The sequence below is a fragment of the Lissotriton helveticus genome, chromosome 2_1, assembly GCF_964261635.1.
Source record: "Lissotriton helveticus chromosome 2_1, aLisHel1.1, whole genome shotgun sequence".
NCBI classification, from domain to species: domain Eukaryota; kingdom Metazoa; phylum Chordata; class Amphibia; order Caudata; family Salamandridae; genus Lissotriton; species Lissotriton helveticus.
The window spans coordinates 1,697,452,551-1,697,469,217 of record NC_136059.1 but is presented as its reverse complement, the minus strand read 5'-3'; positions in this window follow the sequence as shown (position 1 = coordinate 1,697,469,217).

The following is a 16,667-nucleotide window of genomic DNA, read 5'->3' as shown; positions in this document are numbered from 1 at the left end:
ATAACAGTAAGACGCAGGTCCACAGTGATGTCACAGAACCCCCAGTGCCTTGTTGTAAAGGAGGTTTCCACACTTCAATAGAGGAAATGACAACAGAACGCATGCCCATAGTGATGTCACAGAACCCCCAGTGCCTCGTATCACCCTTCTATATATGGATCAATAGGACGCAAGCACTTAGTGATGTCACAGAACCCCAGTGCCTTGTCTCATCCTTCAATATATATAGATCAATAAGACACAGGCCCTCGGTGATGTCACAGAACCCTCAGTGCTTTGTTCCAAAGGAAGTTTCCACACTTATATAGAGGAAATGACAACAGAACGCATGCCCATAATGATGTCACAGAACCCCCAGTGCTTTGTCTCACCCTTCTATATATGGATCAAAAGAACGCAGGCACTTAGTGATGTCACAGAACCCCCAGTGCCTCGTCTCATCCTTCAATATATATAGATAAATAAGACACAGGCCCTCGGTGATGTCACAGAACCCCCAATGCCTTGTTCCAAAGGAAGTTTCCCTCACTTCTATAGAGGAAATGACAATAGAACGCATGCTCATAGTGATGTCACAGAACCCCCAGTGCCTCGTCTCACACTTCTATATATAGATCAATAGGGCGCAGGCCCTCGGTGATGTCACAGAACCCCCAATGCCTTGTTCCAAAAGAAGTTTCCCTCACTTCTATAAAGGAAATGATAACAGAACACATGCCCATAGTGATGTCACAGAACCCCCAGTGCCTCGTCTCACTCTTCTATATATGGATCAAAAGGACGCAGGCACTTAGTGATGTCACAGAACCCCCAGTGCCTCGTCTCACCCTTTTATAAATATATATCAATAGGACACAGGCCCTCAGTGATGTCACAGAACCCCCAGTGCCTTGTTCCAAAGGAAGTTTCCCTCACTTCTATAGAGGAAATGACAATAGAACGCATGCTCATAGTGATGTCACAGAACCCCCAGTGCCTCGTCTCACACTTCTATATATAGATCAATAGGGCGCAGGTACTTAGTGATGTCACAGAACCCCCAGTGCCTTGTCTCATCCTTCAATATATATAGATCAATAAGACACAGGCCCTCGGTGATGTCACAGAACCCCCAGTGCCTTGTTCCAAAGGAAGTTTCCCTCACTTCTATAGAGGAAATGACAATAGAACGCATGCTCACAGTGATGTCACAGAACCCCCAGTGCCTCGTCTCACACTTCTATATATAGATCAATAGGGCGCAGGTACTTAGTGATGTCACAGAACCCCGAGTAATAATCGTTAACAGAAGGGGGGAGGGAGAGGAAATAGTGGATTCTGTCTCCCCTGGCAATTATTATAAACAAATTGGAATCCACTGGGTGGAGTGAGGTTGTTACCACAATGATGGGGAGCAACCAGTGTTGTTAAAATACCCCTCACACACCAACAGGCCCCTTGGTGTCATGCTTCATCATCGGGGTCTTCGCAAACCTCTACGGGATGCGGCGTGCTACGACTCACGGCTACGTAGGAGCACTAATCTGTGAACTATGTGTTCGGTGTGTGTGAGTAATTAATGTGAGTGGTGAGGTGAAAGTGAAGAATTAAAAAATACCTGGCACGTGAGTACTGAATTTTTTTTTTATTTAGTCTCCGGCTGGTATCATTAAAAGAGTGCTAGAGTGGTTGAGGTCTACTGATTATGGTAAACCAACCATGTTAGTGCGTCGACATGTTTCGGAGTTAGAGAACTCCTTCTTCAGGACGAGGATGTGCACTACTTATCCCCACCTTACTCACATGTATGTAGATATAAAAGTGTGCTCTACAAAATTAAGATTAGGTGAAAATGTACCTATCTGTGTTTAATATAAGGTCCGTTGCGCCCAATTGGCGATTAAAGACACTTATGGAAAGAGGTCAAATGGCCTCATGAGCCAAAACGTGATGAGGGGGTCCGTTCTGCCTGTTATGGCAACGTTTACTTATAGGGCTGTCTGGCTTCCTACCCCTCCACGCGGCTCCGACGAGTCGTGGAGGGGTAGGAAGCCAGACAGCAACGGACCTTATATTAAACACAGATAGGTACATTTTCACCTAATCTTAATTTTGTAGAGCACACTTTTATATCTACATACATGTGAGTAAGGTGGGGATAAGTAGTGCACATCCTCGTCCTGAAGAAGGAGTTATCTAACTCCGAAACATGTCGATGCACTAACATGGTTGGTTTACCATAATCAGTAGACCTCAACCACTCTATCACTCTTTTAATGATACCAGCCGGAGACTAAATAACATTTTTTTTTCAGTACTCACGTGCCAGGTATTTTTTAATTCTTCACTTTCACCTCACCACTCACATTAATTACTCACACACACCGAACACATAGTTCACAGATTAGTGCTCCTACGTAGCCGTGAGTCGTAGCACGCCGCATCCCGTAGAGGTTTGCGAAGACCCCGATGATGAAGCATGACACCAAGGGGCCTGTTGGTGTGTGAGGGGTATTTTAACAACACTGGTTGCTCCCCATCATTGTGGTAACAACCTCACTCCACCCAGTGGATTCCAATTTGTTTATAATAACAGAACCCCCAGTGCCTCGTCTCACCCTTCTATATATAGATCATTAGGACTCAGTCCGTTGGTGGTATAAGAAATGCCGCAGTGTCTCGACTCACCCTTCTAAATATGGATCAATCGGACGCAGGCACTAAGGGCCAGATGTAGGTAATTTTATTTTACCACTTCTTAAATACCGAATCATACCGATTCGGTATTTAAGAAGTGGTAAAATAGAAGGAGGGAGATGTAGGTAAATCCAGATGTGCATTTACCGAATCGGAAAATTCGGTATTTACCGATTCGGTAAATACCGACCGGTAATGCCCATTCATTCCTATGGGCTTTGAAGCCCATAGGAATGAATGGGCATTACCGATTCGGTATTTACCGAATCGGTAAATAACGAATTTCACAAGGGTGCAGGGGGTGTCACTTTGACACCCTCTAGCACCCCCAAAACATGTTCGGGTGCCATGTGGCAGGCATACCTGCCCTAAGGGCAGGTCTGCCTGTCATATGGCACAGGTGTGCATGCACACATGTGCATGCACACCGGAATCGGTATTTTACCATCAAATAGGATTTGATGGTAAAATACCTATTCGGTAAGGCTTGTGGGACTCAGAAGAGTCCCACCTACATCTCAATTTTACCGAATCGGTAAAAATACTGACTCGATATTTTACAGAATCGGTAATTTTACCGATCGGTAAATTTACAGATTCTGTAAAATTGAGTGACCTACATCTCAAATTCCAATTACCGGTCGGTAACGGCCGAATTTGGCCATTACCGACCGGTAATTGGCCACCTACATCTGGCCCTTAGTGATTTCACAGAAGCCTCAGTGCCGTTACACACTTTACAATAAAATTAATGTACTAAAACCCATGAAATGAGAAGAGAACCGTACCTTCTAAGTGATTGGACACGTAGAATTCCAAGAAATTGTTTGTATATTTCTTCCAGACACCATATTTGTGCTTTGAAATTTTGTAATATTATTGCACACATGCAAACATTTTTGAAGCGAAAAGCGGGAGAATAGAAAAAATATTTATCGTGAGAATGTATTCCCTCCGTTGACTTCCATTGTAGTAGAGGCAACTTAAGGAAAGACAGCCAAAAATAAAGCCATTTTTGTTTAAAAAAAATCTCTAGTCTACCGCCTGCATCGGGTCTATTGGCATGTTTGTTATTGATCGATAACATCTGTGTCACACACAGTCTGCCATCAGTAGGGTCTCTCAGCCCCTCTCTGTCCAGATGATTCTGTTTGGCATTTGAGGTCCAAGCAAGGCAGGACCGCTGCCTCCTGTGTGCTTTGGACCGTAGTGTATAGGTCTGTCAAGGAAGACATCAACAAAGCCAACGTGCTTCAGCAGATGTCAGCACTATTTATGCGCATGCACTTTTCACAACCATTAGTACATAGACAACAAACATCTGCAATGTAATAGCTATCACATTATTAAAGTTTGAGCTATTGGCCTTGCTAAATAATGCAACACCAATATTGGTCACCCAACGGAGTCCAGGGTGTTGTAACTTGTGTCGGTCTCCATGCGTTTTCTGACCCAGAATACCCTGCAAATCTCAAAACTTTGCTAAAACCATTTATGTGAGAGAAAGTTCTGGAATCTGTGGGGACCCACACATTTTCTACCACTTAACATTGACATGTCTCCTGTTAAAAATGGTACCCGTTCGGCTTTGCCTATCACTGGCAACACAATAGGCCCTAAAATGCAAAGTGGAGACATTACATTTTCTGGCGATAGTAGCTGTGGTATTTCGGCCTGGGCTAGGCCACTACCCAAACAAATCTACCAAACCAAAACATTTTTAAAAACAGGACAGTTCGGGGTTGTCTGATCTGCACGGATACGAGTAAATATTCTTACCCCGAATCCCATGCAAACCGCAAACTTTGGCTTTCTCTTTCAGAAATATTAGAGAATGCATGATTTTAGCCAAAGTTTGAGGTTTGCAGAACATTCTGAGTATGAAGCTGTAGAGGGCTACACTACCCTAGATTTGGCCCAAAGCCCGAATAGTGCAGCCATTCACCATGGCTAGTGAAAGGAATCTCAGGTTTACCCCCTTTCTGCCCGCCCGTATGTCAAAACTATGGCCAAGAGAAATCTAATTTAAAGATGGAAATCCAGGCACTAGTGGGGCAGAAAGACTGTTGGAGCTTTAGGAGTGGGGTGCGGCCTGAAGTCAGGATAGCTGGACACACTCCATTTATTTTGAAAATCCCACGGCACCCAGCAGGCTTTATGTCCACCCTGGAGGAATATTGGATGAGCAGCCCCCCATCTGCCCTGTGGGAGGAAAAAAATGTCAATGTCAATTCAATGGAGAGGGCTCGGCTCACTGAGGACGCCAAGACTGGGCAGTCATTATGGGTTGAGGGTAAGGCCTCATGCCTAGGCCGGCCTCCCAACTCCTGTTTTTATTAATTTTATGCACTGGTGTCAAATGGCCCTTCTGTCCAGGAGGAGCAGATTGTGGATAACTCATCCATCCCGCAAGGGGGCAGAAATCCGACTCGGACCATTAAGTGGTAGGTTGTAGCCAGTGCTTCAATTGTAAAAGAATGAATGCTGGTGCTCAAAGACTTGCTCAAAAACCTTGCTCAGAAACTCTTGAATTGCCTTCATGGCTCTTTCAGCCACTGTCAAATACTCCCTACCTCTTTTTCTCACTCATGCAGGTTCTAGACCCGGTCATGAAATTCCATTCAGCTCACTGAGTTTGCAGAGTTTTTCCCACTCCGTATAGCGCGCTGAGTTCTGAAAAACTCCACAGAATGAAGTTTTTCCCCTGCTTACACTCATCAACGTTGAGTTGGTGAGCAAGAGCGAGGAAGTTCTTACACAGACCACCTCCCGGCGAGATTTCTCAACGTGGGCGGGCGCAGATGGTCGCTACCGCTAGCATTGAGAAACCTTTCATTCGCATTGAGGAAGCTGTCGCTTGAGTAGAACAAAAGCAGCACCCTCTTGCACTGTACGTGGTTCCGCTTGCACTGATTTTACAGCGTGGAACAAAACCGGGTGCTAAAAATCAGCACAAATGGCACAACATAACAAACTCTGCTGCTAGCGGAACACCGCATAGTGTGGTGGAGCTTTTTGGTCACTCTGTCCAGACCTAGCAGGTCACTCAGCCCAGGACTTTGTGATGTGTTTTGCCTTCTTTCTTCTTCTTTCCCCTTTGTATGTTTTATCATCTCTTGCTCGCAGTCAATGTCTAAATAGGAAACATAAGTGCCGCTCCCCAAAAATGAGTGCCGGTGGGCCCCACCGGCAACCATTGGCTCAAATTAAGCTTTGGGTATAGCCTGATGCCTGGGCATGCCTCTCCCATCACTTCTTTATTTTTCATTTCCTCTGATGTCTAGTGGGATAGTAAAACCCCCAATGTGCCTTCGAGGAGCAGTAAAAAGAGCTATTTCTCTTTGTGGTAGAAAGTCTATTTTACCCCCTTTGGGGTGGTGGTATGGACGATTTTAGAGTGTGCCTCCCCACTCCTTGAAAAAAGTTTTTTTAATAAGAAGTTGTTCCTGATTTTATAGTGAAATTTCTTCTCCCCCGGGGGTGATTATGGGTGACCCTCCAAATACCCTCCCCAGGAAGGGGGAGAAATACTCTACTTGGGGGGAGGGCCCTTACCCTTGTCTGGGGGTCTACTCCACCACCTCAAATTATCCCTTTTTATTTACCCTTATGTGAACAAGTTGACCCAAGTCTGAGAAGCAGGGGGACATATTATGCTCATGTTAAGTGGCCAGTCTGTTCCAGCCCTTTTATATGCTGATGACACTGTTTTAATTTCCAGAAGAGCGCATTGCCTTCAAATCTTACTGTGCTACAGCAACAAATGATGGACGGAATGCTGAGTAAATAAACATTCACCCCAGTCAAGAGATCGGGGTTAAATCTATTGTTCTTTTGCTCACTACGCCACCCCAGTTTGAACCCAGCCATAATCAAATTACTCTTGACCCTGCTCTTCATGTGAACAGTTCAGCCCGAACTGCTGCATTGGTCAAATGGAATAAACATAGTAGTAGATGATTGAATGGGCTGACATTTTTGGGAGTTATGTTTGGGAACTTGACATAAACATTACCTACCTACAAATCATCTATGTTTAAACAATATTTTAATTTTTGTCATTGTCAAGTTATGATGGAAGAAAACAAATGCATTGATAGAGTTGAGATATATAACACCAGTCAATACGTTTTTGACTTGTAATTGTATTGTACTAAATGTGATAATATTAAAGAGGGTGAACATAACAAAAGCAAATCAAAAAGTGAAGAATTCAGTCATGGCAAATAAAACCATAGTTGGAGAGCCAAAATTGTTTGAAATTATTTGAAATCCAATGTCAAAAATACTACTGGCATCAGAAAGGCAAATGTGCACAGATATAGTCCAAAGGGTGAATGTTAGTTACACACTGCAGGAAATTAGTGTTGAGGTTTCTTGCTGGTGGTGGCAGAAGTCTTACCATCCTCACCTTCTGGGAATATGCGTGGATGTCTCCCCCTGTGAGGGGATCCATAATTGCAGGGCCTGGGGGGACTGCAGGGGGTTCTTCCGGTGGCAGGGCCTCCCTTCCTGTGGCTGTGGCTGTGGCAGATGTACTTGGCCCAGATGTTGTAGGACCACAGGAAGGGGTAGATGGTGCTGGGAAAGTCCTGCACATATGGGTGTATATGTCCTGCAGCATCCTAATCAGGGAGGCCATATTTGAGTTGTGGGCCTCCACCTGATGATTGAGCTCTCTTTGCAACTACTTCATCTCCAATAGCTCGGTGAATACCTGCCCCTTCATGTCTTGGGACTGACGGTAGGCTCCCAAGACTTGGTCAATGTTGTTCTCGGTGATAATGACCCCAGTGGCCTCACTATGCTGGCTCACATTATCCCTCCCATGACCCCTAACCCCACTACCCTGTGACCTTGGTCCAGTGTACCCCATCTGAATGGTTCCTGGGTGAGCTGGAGCTGGTGGTACTATAGTCTCATCATCACCCTGAACTGGGGGCACACGATCGCTGACACAGCAGTAAGAACACTGGAAGTGGAGTCTTCAGTTTGCTGAGGTGTTATAGCTGGGGTGGGAAGTGTCGGTGTGGGCACAGTCAGTGTCACTGGAGTTGTCTACCCATACTGACCAGAAGGGCCATTCTCCTCATCGTCCACCATATTCCCAGGAGTGCTGTCCTCACCGAAGGCCTGATCCTGGACTAGCGTGGAGGTCTCTTCAATGGCAGATTCCTGGCCACATTCTCTGTCAGTTGGACTTATTGGGAAATTGAGAACATTTTTATTAGTAATAATGTGTATTGTACATTTAAATCTTTTGAGACAAAAAGGTGCATACATAGGGGACAAAATAGGTAGAGATATGTGTGATGATAGCTTTTAGTGGTTTTGCACATATCACCATAACTATTAGCAATTTAAACAGTACAACTTCAAATAAGCTGGTAACAAGATGTCTAGAAATATACATGAAGTGATTAGTACGTGGAACTAACATCTCACAACCATTCAGCCCAACCCAGTGGAGAGATGTAATACGTAATTGACAATTCAAAAGGCCTAGCTGTCTTCAAAACAGATATTTCCACAACTAGAATGGATGTTTGGTATTAGTCATCATGTGAACAATGCAGAGTCAATTTTTGCAGGTACCAGTTATATCCAGCATAGTATATTTCATAGCTTAAAAAGTTTGTGTCAACAGAGTTTTATTTGTGAAGCTCATGGCAGCAATTATATTGCTTGAGAAGAACAGCACAACATTCAGAAAACAACACAAACCATTTTCAGAAGAGAGCATTGAATAGGGATTGATCACTACATGACACTTTACTGTATGTTAAAATCTGTTAGACAAGAGAGAACAAGCAATATGAGATAGTAATATTTCTTTCAGAAAGAGAAACAGTGCATCATGGTAGTTGTAGTCATCATTATCATCATCGGGAGTCTTTATTTAGTTTTGAAATAAAGTGTTCAAATTCAGACTCCATGTAGTATTACATTTCCCATGTAGTGTAACAATGCATTACGGAAAGACCCTTCGTCAGGGGAACACTATCTAGAAGTGAGACAATCATATGTTAAACTAACTCAAACACTTATGTGTGCCAGTTTCAATGGAGCTTCATAATCGACTCCGGTCATACAGAGGAGGCGAGAGGCGATTTAGAGGTGTCAGTGTTAATGCCGCATAGGGAGTCGATAATGAGGCTCCGTTAAGACTGGCACACAAATCCCGAAATGCATTGGGATATGTAACACTACATGGGAAATGTACTACTACATGGAGTCTGAATTTGAAGATTGCATGTGCATATAGATTCATTGACCAATAAAACAAGAAGTTTATGGATCTTTAATTTTAAGAAATTTTGTGGAATGGATTGTTCGTGGGAGTCCACTTGAGATACACTTTTGAAAGTTCATGGATGAGATTTCATTTGTAAAACTTTTGTTCCACATCAAATAATTTTGGGGAAAATTGCAGAACGTTTAATGTCACTAATGGGTTTGTGAAAAGTGCACCTTGTGCTCAAGTGACAGTCTTTTGTCTCATGTTATTGTGATTTGTTCTACCTGACAGGAGCTTGTCAGGGGAACAAGGAAGCACCATTTCGTAAATTGTTTAATCTGCATAGTTGATAGAATTGTATACTTTAGGTGTGCAGGTTATAACCTCTTCATTGATTAAAATACTAGGTAATCCATACAGTACATTGTGAGCTCCTCATAAATGTTACATCATACAATACACAATCATCGTATTATGTAAAAGTAACATCAATACTTAGTGCTGAAACTATAGTTCACAAAGCTGTATATGACTTCTGGGCTACTCAAATCATATCGGTATTCCAGAGCCTGTTTGTGAGAACGTGTCCCTAGTGTTAAAAGCAAAGGGTGGAGAAACTGCCTTCTTTATGTGGTTTAAAGAGTGCAAAATAAAATAAAGTGCTTGGTGCATTGCTGTGCAAAACTATCGCAAGGACAAGGAGAAAGAGATGGAAACCATTTACCATGTTCTGGAAAGGCTACAAAGAAATGTAGGGTTTGGAGCTGGAAATTTGTCAACAAAAATGTTGCTTTCATTGAGAATTATCCATAAATAGAGTGCCAGTCGAACAGGAAAAAGATGGGGGTGTTCTCTAACTCCAATATTTCTGTTCCCCACTCGAGCCGAATTCATGTTTTATAACAAATATCTTGATTTGGCTTGATGAAACACCTTTAAGAAATTTTGGGTTGGAAAAATATTCAGGGGCAAGTAACAGTGGCTGGAGTTTTAGGTAATCTTCTAAATTAGTTAATCCCAGTTCTTCATGACAGAATGAGGCTGGGGTAGATTGTGGGACAGCTAGAAGTCTTCTTAAGAATTTATTCTCCATTATTTTAAGGGGTATGTCCCCATCCATCAGCACTAAATGAAGCAATAGAAAGACATTTGTTGTTAAATACACACAGTAGTTTTTCTATTGGCCTACGTCTGATTCTTTTAGAAACCCTAAAAACTGCATCAATTGACCTTTGAAACTGAAGAGCTCTAATGTTCAACAGAAATTTCCATTAAAATCAACACCCACAGGAGACATTTCAATGACAACGTACCAACACTTGCAAAGGGGTTAGTGGAACGTACCTCAGAAAAATATGAAGTGAAAATGGGTCAGATGCTTACAGTAAGACACAAACACAGTTATTGGGTTATTTGGTGTTGTAACACTTACAGTCACCTTACCATCATGTGACATGTAATGGATATTGACACCTGTAATCTTAGAAGCAACACAATGCATTCACATAATCTAAATTATGTGGTACTGATAGTTTGAGGTTTCTATGTAATGAAAATATGTGCAGAACACATTGGAAACAACTGAGTTGAGAACAAGCAGTACTTTGAGGTTTATTGAGGCTTTGCAAAGTGTAACTTACCATACTCCATTCCACCAGGTATTCCTGTTGTGCCTTCAGTATGTAGGATCTGCTAGACATTCTCCTCCCAAGGCATGAATGGTATTGTGAGCCTGGGAGAACCATCACCAGTCCTGTTGGCCTTCATGTGATGCTTTGGGACCAGGGAACGCACCCTCTCCTGCAGGTCATTCCACCTCTTCCTAATTTCCTACTTTGTGTGTAGGCTGTTTGCTACAGCATTACCTCTGTCCACTATTCTTGCCCAATTTGCCTTTTCTGGGATAGGGGTGTATTTTGGACATGGGTATCAAACAATTCTGGCTCTACTCTTAGGACCACATCCACCCTGACTGACAATTCTCCCTCAGTAATATGTGGATTTTTGGGGCCTGGCATTGTGCAAAAAATAAGATTAAATTACATATTTGACCACAAGTTACTAAATGAAAGAGGATAAATGGACAGGATGCAGAGAAAATGAACAAAAACCCTCACTTCACTGGCAAAGCATCTGCTAGCAAATGTTGTGGTGTATTAGAATGGCAAAAGATCATGGTCTGAAATGGGGTGTGTTTTATAGTGTGGTATGCAGGTGTTTTCATTTGCCCAATGGACAACAGGTGTATTCTAGTAGAATCCATCCAATGGTCACAGTGATGGTGCATTTTTGAACGCGTACCACAATGGATTCATTCTGCCTGAGAACTGCCGCTAGTAGAGCGCCAACACAACTGAAATTTTGCTAGTCGGGAACCAGCCCCCCTGATCGCGACAGAGTAGTGTTCGCCAGCATTGGAGTCCACCGCGCCGACAGCTGTGTTAAACGACCATGGCAGCAAACACTGTGTCGACGTGGATGGTGAGGAAGCCTGCATGTATCTAAATATGACCGGCAAAAGACTGCCGATTCGGCGGAGTACTAGGGACCGCCACCACTGGACTGCAATATGACTGCCAAGAACTTAATGGGGCCCTATGTCTGAAAATAGTGTAATTATATAAAGAATTACAATTTTAAAATGTTTCTTCGTTTGTTATTTACATATAAAATTATGCAACTACTTTTCTTATTTATACTTGCATGTATGTTCTTTTTGGATGTTTGTCTTTGATATCTGCACAGTCTCCAATATGTTTGTCTATCTTGATTCACTACCTGTATTGTTGTGCTTTAGGTTTGTCACCTTCTGATCTTAGGTGCAAAGTTAGATTCTCCATAGGATATTGGTCCGACTCTGGGCTTGTGTTCCCCTGTAGCACTATTCCTATGGTCCCCTAATGGGTTTCTCAACATCTTGAATTTCCTCAAATTCCTTTCAATATTTCCACATCCATGAAATTGATTAATCTATTTACTTCAGATTTATTTATTCAATTATTTCTTTATTTAATATATTTAAATACATCTAGCCATCAATTAGTGGTGTGATCAGTGCCCTCTTCTTCCTATTGCATTTTGATGTTTCACCATTTTCGAAGTTTTTCCGTTAGGTGTGTTGTAATGTGGAGCAGGTGCTTTCTTTTCTGTTTGTAGAAAAAAATCATCAGTTTATTTTTAAATATTTATTTGTAGGTAGTTTGTAGAGGTTGAGGTCATTAGATTTTATTTATTTCTGTTTTGGGGTGTGTTTCTGTTTTATAGTAATTTGCATTAACTTACTTTTATAATGTATTTTTTCTGGTTTGTGATTGATGTTGTTTTTCAGTAGCTCAACACTTTCTCGATGTTATATTTTCTTTGAATACGTACATGTAAAGAGATAGTAGTACAGAGTTTTGTTAGTTGTTTGTTTTACTATTTTAATTTTAATTAAAAGTAAGCTTTAGTTTATATATGTTTTACTTACTTTGCAAGGTAGTTGTCGATACATATGTACATCTGTTTCCAGGTTCTGGTCAGAGATTCCAGCAGAGTTTCCTCTTCTTGCAGCTTTTGTCATTTTTGGAGTATTAAATTGATAACATTTGTGTGCCTTTTATATAGCTGATTTAATTGTGTCTGTGATTGTATTTTGTTAGGTTTGTTTAAAGTTAAATTGTATTGGTTAGTTTCTTCTATGTTAAATGCTAATTTATATTTTATTTATAGTGTTTAATATATATATTTTGATACGTTTGATACGTTTGAATTTATGTATACATGTATTTATACATATAGAATTTATTAATATTTAGATTGTAGTATACATATTTGTAGTTTATGTAAATATTTTTTTATCTATTGTTATATATTTTGGGGGGTGATGTATGATTATTTTTGGATTGTAATTTTTATTTTATTGTTAAAACATTTGTATATGTTATTTAATGTATGTATGTAAAATAAATGAAATGAAATGAAATGAAAGAGACATTTATAAAGTGCATGGCTACCCGGGAGCATCCCAGCGTTAGGCCTGACACAAGAGAGCAGAAAGAACTAGGGGAACAGGAATGTCTTCAGTTGTTTTCAAAAGACAAGATGATCGGGTACCCTGTGAAGACACAGTGGCAGGGAGTTCCAGAGTTTGGCAGCGTAAATATTTTGGCGATGTTATAGTAGTTGATATTGTATGAGGTGATATTTCATTCAATTCAATGAGAAACCTGCAGAATCATCTCTACACCCAACTGAAAATAAGAAAATAAGTGTTCTCTGGAACTCCAAAGACCCTCACACTATTCCATTTAGATACCATTCTTGTTCCTCAGCCTTGTTCATTCTGGTTTTCAGACGTGAAATGAGACTTCTTTCCATGTATTGTATCCTCAAATGAGCTAATACAAGTTTCAGCCCTCTATTCTCAGTACATCGTAGCCTCAGTAATGTTCTGCGTAAAGTATAATTTAATACTGAAAGCCTTCACCTGCAGTTTTCACTTTTCTGATTACTTTCAAGCATCAATGCCAGCTCAGGGCTGAGCACTAAAGCTTCCATGTTGCTTTTGTGCTGCTACGCAGCCTGCAGAATCCTAGCAGTAGGAGGGGTGGCAGCTCTAACAGCAGCTGTGAAAATATATATTTCTTTATTCAGGTTCAGGACTACTTATTATTTTTTCTGGATAATGCACACAAAACAATGTGTTTCTGCAACAAAAATGCTCCAAAATGAATGGTATGTGATTAAGGAGCTGGTGCATGGGGAAGTTTGTACCACACAGACTAAAGCACGTTCAAATCTCAAAGAAATCATGGCTAGAAAATAGCAAAACCCATCTGGATGTCTATTTAACTGTGACACATAAATTGTCATTCTGACTTACATAGGTCCATTACTGACCAATGTAATGTGGCGTTTGGGGACCTTAAATCTTCTGCTCCAGGAAGAAGAGGAGGAGATGTGGAGAGGATGTAGTGTTGGCACCAGAGCTGGCAATGTTGAAACTGAGGAACCAGGTTCTAGTCTCATCGTTGGCTCACCATCCTGTAACCCTGGACAAATCACTTAGGGCCAGATTACGAGTTTAGCGGTCCTGGAGCAGGCCGCCATGCCAGCGTCCCACTCTAGGACTGTCAAACTCGATCACCGGCTGCCCGCCAGATTATGAGTAATAAAATGGTCCGGCGGGCAGTCTTTTGACATTCCCACAACGGTGCCCATTTAAAAGGCACCGCAATGGGAACATCAAAGCCCATTCCGGCATGCCATGCAGGAAAGGGGGTGAATGCACACAAAGGGGTATACATGTGCCCCCCTGCAGGCACACCGTGGCCGTGTGGTAACAAGGGGCCTTGTAGGGCCCCGTTTGTTGCCTCACTGCCACAGTTTTCATGGTGGCCTCACCACCATGAAAACTGTGGTGGTAAGGAAACCCTTAATATGCTCGGCACTGCCTTAGCAGCACCGTCAGCATATTAGGGCCTCTCACAGCCACGCCACTGCTGTAGGATCCATGATCTCCAGTGGTTGCGAAGGGCCAGTGGCGGTCCCACCATCGTATTCCTAATACGGCAGGTGGACTGCTAGTCTGGCGGTCCGGGGACCGCCACCATGTGTTCGTAATCAGGCCCTTAATCTTCCCTCTTTAAAAAATGAATGTGACCTTCTGTAATGTAACTGGTGCTCATTTGCAGTGCTCCAATACCTTCAGCTTGAGTTTGAGCCACATAAAACTGCAAAATTAGTAGGCCTTAAGTCACAAATGGGGTTTGTAGGCAGTGCTGATTTGTGATGTAGTAGGAGACAGCCATGTCCTTATCCAAGTTAAAGGACAAGAATACAGCAACTGGAATCTTTAGCGCATAAGTAAATCTATCTCTTCAAAACAGTATAACTGCAAAATTAGTTAGCCGCCTTTAGATGATTTACTATGAAGATTTTGAGGCAAATGACCACTCATGTTTCTCATCCGAGATGCCATGAGCTATAATTTGCAGTATGGAGTTTTTTCATAGGTGGATGCCAGGCCAGTCTTTGCAATGTGGTAGCATTAGGTTAGGTTTCAGAATGAATGGGTGAACATTTGCTACCCATTCTGCATACACTCTATGAAGAGCGAAGGTAGCTGACACTGGCATTGCCATTGCTTTTCTTTATATGTATCATGTCTGTGTGGAGCTTGCAATGGTAGTCGTACCTGCACATTTGGAGATGTGAGTATTTGGGTATATGTATAAGCATTTGGGATTGCAATTGGTCATATCATGGCTATAGCTGGCATGTGATGGATAGGGGCCTTATTATGAGTTTGGCGGTGCAGGAGCAGGACCGCCCTGCTTCCGCACCACCAAACCCATGTACATACCGCCCGCCAGTTTAGGAGTTTTCACCTGTCTTGTGAGCAGTTCTTTGTCAGACCCAGGGTGGTGCCTATGAAATAGGCACCACAATTGGAATTCCAAAGGCAGTGCCTGCATGGCATGGACTGCTCTGCCTCCCTGTGTACATTCACACGCTGTGGCCCTGTAGGGCCATCTTTGTTTTCTCACCACCACAGTTTTCATTGTGGTCATACAACCATAAAAAGGGTGGTGGTGAGGAAACTTGTAATATGCTTAGCAAGGCCGCAGCTGCCCACCAAGCAAATTGCGCCCTCAATAACACCGCGCCACCGCCAGGTGGCAGCAGTGGTCCCAGAGAGGCCCGAACACCCTGGTCATAATTCCGACTGCCAGTACTGCGACCCGCGAGCCTGGTGGTCCGTGTACCACCAGACTCATAATAAAGTCCTAAGTCTAGGTCTGCAAATGCTGCTCCCCATTCATACCATGACTATACCCATGGCATATTGTTATAGTAGCCTCTTATTATTTGAATGGTAAATAAAATAGGCTAATATCTGTTTAACACCTTCGCTGCGGCCGCTATTCCGCTGCAGCGCTAAGTGGCCGGGGCGGCCGCGTGGCGCGCCCATGCTGGTGACGGAACCGCTCCGTCACCAGCCTCGGTTGAGCTGTGCTCATGACGGAGCGGTTCCGTCATGGCCCCACCCGCTCAATGGAACGCCCAGTGCAGGCGCGGAATCCGCGCCGCGCAGGCGGGGCGAGCGGGCCATGACGGAACCGCTCCGTCATCAGCACAGCGCTACCGCGGCTGATGACGGAGCGGTTCCGTCATCAGCATCGAAGGAGTTAAGACACTTTTGTTTTTTTTACTAATATTGCATTATTTTGTAATCTTACTTTATTGTTTCATTATACACTTTTTTGAACTTCAATTATGTCATTGGGATAAAAGATCTTGTGACGTCACTTCCTGTAAAGTTAAGAGAAGCATGTTCATGTAATGTCACGTTCTGTGATATTATCACACAATAAATGGTTCTGTCGGAATGACTTACATAAACATAAGTAGGACAGTTCATATACAAAACCACAGGAGAAGTGAAAAGAAGAGTTAGCCATTTTATGACAATAATCAAACTCATACAATAATGCTTGCTTTTTGGTACTTGTTTTAACTGTATGCATGAAGAATTAAAAAATGCAGCCAGCCGATTACACTGCAGTATAAAAAAATAAAATGCAGGTTTAACCTATTGCAACATTATTCAAAAATGTAAATTTTTAGTCACTGAAAAACCTGCACACTGTTGTCTAAGGCTTCCAGTTTTCCGATTTTGCTGATTTTTACAGATAAATACCGACAGAAAACAGTCTATTTCCTGTCTGTATTTATTTTTAAAGGCAGAAACATACAGAAAGTTATACTC